Source organism: Solanum tuberosum, unplaced genomic scaffold (assembly GCF_000226075.1).
Source record: "Solanum tuberosum cultivar DM 1-3 516 R44 unplaced genomic scaffold, SolTub_3.0 scf00030, whole genome shotgun sequence".
NCBI classification, from domain to species: domain Eukaryota; kingdom Viridiplantae; phylum Streptophyta; class Magnoliopsida; order Solanales; family Solanaceae; genus Solanum; species Solanum tuberosum.
Window position 1 is genome coordinate 16,941 of NW_006238956.1, and position 6,685 is coordinate 23,625.

Here is a 6,685-nt window from a genome sequence, read left to right on the forward strand (position 1 = left end):
TAAGCATAATTCCCATGGAGTACTTATTAAATCCTAACTTGTTACATTAGGATAGCTCATTAGATCATGCTTGAAAATAACCTTTCACCGTCCATGTCTAGATATTTTTATTAGATTCAATTAGGTGAGAATTGCCTTTCAACCTAGAATCTCCTTCATGTGAGAAATCCATTCACATTATGTTCATTTTGTGTTCATGAGAATAGCCTTTCAATCATCACAACAATATCATCATAATTATGGTCTCTTTATTCATAGTCATGCATAAGTGTGTGTGTGTGAGAATGACCTTTCAACAACACCTAAATTACATCATAGACATAATCACTTTACTCTCAAGTGTTCTTAAAGCATATACATAACTTTCATAAAACACACATAATATCATATATTGTACTTTCAAGGATCAAAGGTCATACCAAATCAACATATCTTGAATGACTACATTAGACATGGATGTAATCACAATTCAATTAATCAAACCATTATATGCATGATCTCATATACTTATAATATAGGTCATGTGGGTGAAGTCTTTCCACAATAATACCATATACAATTCAACATACATCATAGCTTCATTCTTAAGGCCTTAACAATTCTAGTTCATTCATATAAGCCTCAATCTCCATCAATACAAATCATAGTTTCCCATGTATACCTTAACTTCATTTAATCCATGTCTATAAGCTCTAATCTCAATCAATTCATAAAGAAATTCATCATTCTTAGAACGTCACATCTAAGCCCTCAATATCCACTTTCATGGCATAAAACCAAACTATATCAAATTCACCCTAAAATAATAAGTTAATAATGAATACATGCATAATCATACTAAAATCATGCAATTACATCATAAAAAATCATAAACAGTCATTATCCACTCAATTGGATCAACATACAACAATACCCACAATGTAAGAAGGAACCCTCACCAGAATTGGGGCTCATCTTCACAATTGGAGGAAACATGGGGGCTTCATGAATGAAAGGAGTCCATGAATGAATAAGCGATCATACCTTGATTAAAAATCCTAGCATGCTTGACAAAATGGAGTCTTGACCTAGCTTGACCCTCTTCGTCTTCTTCTTCTTTTTAGAGAGAGGATTTTTTAGAGGGTATTGGGTTTCTTTTGGGGGTTTTGAAATAATTATTTGGAATCACTTAATTAAGGGTCTAATATTTTTATATAGCTGGCCAAAACTCTAATAAAATGACACCACTTAATAACTAGTTAATTTGGGAAAATTCCATAAGCCTCCCAATTAACCGCCTAAACACCTTCACGGCCTGACCCACGAGACAACGCCTACAGGGCGTGCTGGTATTCTGTGGGTGGTAGTCTGCAAATTGACTTTTGGGGTCTTGACCTACGATACCATCCATGATGTGTGCACCCTTCTACGGGGTGTGGGTCCCCAATCGTTGGTGGACTATTTGTGGATAGCTTTTATAGAAGTCCTAGGGTCCTCCTCAATGACCCTTGGTTGGTTCTTGGGGAGTCCTACCTTGTGTTTTAACCCTAAACCCTTGATTCTAAGTACGGGAAGTCATATCTACGACTCTAACCCTAACGTCAAGTTCTAGTTAACCTACTAAACTACGGGTGTTACAGGATGCAAGGATTCCATGGATGAAAAAGCTATCATAACGTTCCATCAAGCCCACAAAATATTTGGATATTGGAGACTTGACCTTGATCCATAGCTTGAATCTTTCTTCTTCTTCAAACAAACTTCTAGAGAGAAATATTTTGTATAGGAATAACCAAATTTCTTTTGGATAATTTAAGAAAATGACTTGGATGGGTAAGTTTTGGGGTTAAAATGACTTATATAGAGGTCCTAGCCATGAGTAAAACCACATAATATTGATTTAAAGAAATCTGGAAAAGACCCAACACCCCCTTGACTTAAATCTGATGCAACCTCTTGATGGAGGCTTCCACGAGCCGTCAAGGAATTCATGGCCTGTTGTGGCAGCCGTGGTATTTGACCAGTGGCTTGAAACCACCTCTTAACTTCTCTTCCCTTCATATCCCTCTCCACATCCCGTGTAGGCTTTCGCGACCCGTGAAGTGGCTCGTGTAGAGGGTCTTGATTTTGGCTGGCTACTGCCTTCCCTCCACAACTATCGGTACGACTCGTTGACCTTTTCACTAGTCGTGTAGGTGTTCTTGGGACCGGATAATTTTTTGGCTTGCTTTTGTGAGCCCCCACGGGAAGCATCACGCCTCGTGGTGCCATTCACGGTCCGTCTGGGCCTTTGTGAAGGGTTCCAAGGCTCACAACTTTGCTTGTGACCTGTAACTTAGCCCCTTGCTTATACTACTAGATTTTTAGGTGTTACATAATCTACTCCTTGAGATAATTCATGCTCGATTGGAATTCTGGACATCTCATGTCATGACCCAGGGGTACACCTTAGATGTAACATGGCATAATTGACCCCGAAGGGGTCTCATACCAGCCCTTAGCATATCATAACATAAGATAAAGGAAATGATGCAGTGATTTTAATACTTTTTCCATCCAATCGAAGACCTTTATAAACGCAAGCGGAAGTCTAGACTTGACTCAATTGGCCATCTAATACAATCTTTTAATAAAATAGGGAGACAACCCTTACAACATAGTCCGAAATGAAATAGCTAGAAACAAACTACAAATGACCCATATGTCCTCGAATCATGAGGACTCACCAACTAGCAAGGAGAATGATCAATTCCAATCTTGAACCAAAAGAAGATCGCCTTAAGAACCGGACCGTACACTTTGGAAAATGTAGAAAAATATGGGTTAGTTCAAAAATGCACTAAGTTTGATAGCATGCATAAAACCTTGAAAACATGATAAAAAGGACATTTTAGTTCAGAAGCATGCACTTTACCAAGTTATGAATCATCATGCACATTAGTATAAAACCATAAGTCACAAGCATATTCAACATATAGATCATCATAGCATAATAGAACGAGCTCACAAGTAACCCTAAGTTATACTTGTGCACTGCATAGATAAGATCCCATAATCCCATCTGTCACGACCCAAGCCTAGGGCCTAGATGTGACATGGCGAATGAGAAACCCGAAGGATCCCCAAACAAGCCTCTCAAACTTGTCATCACACTTCATCGGTCGCGGAAGTACATTCAACATTAATTAACGGGAGATAGGGACTAAGGGCAAACCATTTCAAAATGACATCATAGAACAAGAGTCAAGCTCATTTACAAAATACTTGTCCAACGCACACCTCTACATACATAGATAGGACGGGGGCATGACATTCTACCGGCTCCCCTCATAGTCAAAATACAATTACAAGCTAAAGTCTCAAAACATAGGAGTAGGAAACATAACATAGCCCTCGAATCATTGAGGACTCACCAACAACTCGGATAAGCACCGTACTAGCCACGTGAATGAAGAGAAGGATCAAGAGTAACTCCGGTCCCTACATGGTGACATCATGTAGGCAAAATATGCGTTAGTACTTGGAATGTACTAAGTACGCGGGGTGCAACACAACAATAGACAAGGACACAATCGAAATACAAGAAATAGTTTCATAGGCATTATGAATAACAATATGAGGATGCATGATCAAAGTGAAGTCAAAACATGTTTAAGTAACTCTATACTAATAGTAGATATCATATGTGTATGCATGATCCAACCAATCTATAACCCCAACTTAGGATGGGGGATGCCGTTCACACCCGGACACCCTGGTGGCAAGGTATAAACCCCTCACATGGTTGATGTTGGTCACACCCCAAGCATCCTAGGTGGTGAGATATAAACCTCTCACATGGTTGATGTTGGTCACACCCCAAGCATCCTAGGTGGTGAGATATAAACCTCTCACATGGTTGATGTTGGTCACACCCCAAGCATCCTAGGTGGTGAGATATAAACCTCTCACATGGTTGATGTTGGTCACACCCCAAGCATCCTAGGTGGTGAGATATAAACCTCTCACATGGTTGATGTTGGTCACACCCCAAGCATCCTAGGTGGTGAGATATAAACCTCTCACATGGTTGATGTTGGTCACACCCCAAGCATCCTAGGTGGTGAGATATAAACCTCTCACATGGTTGATGTTGGTCACACCCCAAGCATCCTAGGTGGTGAGATATAAACCTCTCACATGGTTGATGTTGGTCACACCCCAAGCATCCTAGGTGGTGAGATATAAACCTCTCACATGGTTGATGTTGGTCACACCCCAAGCATCCTAGGTGGTGAGATATAAACCTCTCACATGGTTGATGTTGGTCACACCCCAAGCATCCTAGGTGGTGAGATATAAACCTCTCACATGGTTGATGTTGGTCACACCCCAAGCATCCTAGGTGGTGAGATATAAACCTCTCACATGGTTGATGTTGGTCACACCCCAAGCATCCTAGGTGGTGAGATATAAACCTCTCACATGGTTGATATTGGTCACACCCCAAGCATCCTAGGTGGTGAGATATAAACCTCTCACATGGTTGATGTTGGTCACACCCCAAGCATCCTAGGTGGTGAGATATAAACCTCTCACATGGTTGATGTTGGTCACACCCCAAGCATCCTAGGTGGTGAGATATAAACCTCTCACATGGTTGATGTTGGTCACACCCCAAGCATCCTAGGTGGTGAGATATAAACCTCTCACATGGTTGTCCGGTTCTTTTCCCCCGGACCGGGCATGGTCATGCAACACTTTATATAGGAAATTCCCATTAGGCTCTAATGCAATCTCACGTATGGAATGAACATATACACAAGCTTAGTTTGTCATCAACACATCTCTGGATTTCCATACATCTCATAACTCAAGCTTTAAAGCATCGATTCATCAATTCTCCATAGTTGGACATTTTGTCAAACACCTTGAAGGCATGTAATGGAATCAAAGAGCATGGAAAATAGGGTAGTAATTATGCAGCCAAACCAGTGAACAACCTACAACAACACCTTTTTAACACCCACAATACCACATGAAAATCTCCACATCCATTCCAAATTTAGGTTCAAGTTCTAGGGTCACAACATGCTCAAAACAATCACTTTTCATGTTTAAAATTCAATGTGCAGGAAATTATTACAAAGAACAAGACTAATTTATGAATCTTAACTTAAACCATGAATTAGTGAGTAGAATAGAGTCTAGGCACTATGGGTGGAAGGACCCATGAGTTCAACACCACATACCTTGAGTTTTTATGAAGGTCTTGAGAGTGTCTTCAATGGAAGCTTGGAACTTGGAGCAAGAGTCTCTTCAATCTTGAGGAAGGTTTTGGATTAGGGTTCTTGAGAGAACTTGAGAGAAAATGTGTCTAAGTATGGGAGAGGTGTTTTGGGAAATGTTTTAGAGATGGGAATTGAACTAATGGTATATAGGAAATAACATATGCCCTTTGGAAAAATGGTCCAACACTTAGAAAAAAAAATGAGGCGGGTGAACAGTAAAAACGCTCACTGGAAATTGCCTTTCCTGCCGGACAGATTTTACGAAAATGGGCATAACTTCTTCGTCCGAACTCCGAATGAGGTGAAACGAAGTGCGTTAGGTAGCTAACTCAAAGGGCTTTCCATGGATATGTTATTGGCCACCCAATAATTTGTGTGCTAGGAGATATGACCCTCCAAAGTAGACCCTCGAAAAAGGCTTCACTTGGAAATTTCGGATTTTGATACGGTTGCTCTAAAATTTGGGTTAGACCCATTTCCCACTCAATTTGACCCCCTAAACAAGAATATGAAGTCGGATTTTCGAAAAACGAAACGGATTTTTTTATATATAGCTAAACAAGTTTCCGGTAACTTCCGAAGCACATTTTTAAGAACTTTTTGGGTCAAATTCAAATATAATCATTTCATTAAGTTCTCGACTCCAAACTCACATGTGAGGCTCTAGTTTCACTAGTTCGTTTTTAGGGTCGTTACAAGAACCCATGTACTACCACACGAGAGCATTCCCAACTCCCCAAAACCCAACTAAAAGATAGCTACATTCCTATCACTCAGTGGCGAATTTAGAGCCAAAAAATAGGGCACTGGCACCCATGGTCTCATCGTAAAATTAGATATTTTATATATATATTTTCTAAAATTTGTATAATATTATATTTTGGCACCCGTACTACAAGAAGTCTAAATGGTCCACATGATTTAATGTTGAGCTTTTGACCTTGAAGATTAAGGATCAATTTTCACTTCAATACATTTTACTTGGTGCACCCTTGTTCGAAAAATCCTAAATTCGCCTCTGCTATCACTAACCTTATTTGGTTCATGACAGTCCTCGATTCAACGAGTGAAGCTTATGCCCTCGAGAACCCATGTACTACCACAGGAGAGAATTCCAACTCCCCAAAACCCAACTAAAAGATAGCTACATTCCTATCACTCAGTGGCGAATTTAGAGCCAAAAAATAGGGCACTGGCACCCATGGTCTCATCGTAAAATTAGATATTTTATATATATATTTTCTAAAATTTGTATAATATTATATTTTGGCACCCGTACTACAAGAAGTCTAAATGGTCCACATGATTTAATGTTGAGCTTTTGACCTTGAAGATTAAGGATCAATTTTCACTTCAATACATTTTACTTGGTGCACCCTTGTTCGAAAAATCCTAAATTCGCCTCTGCTATCACTAACCTTATTTGGTTCATGACA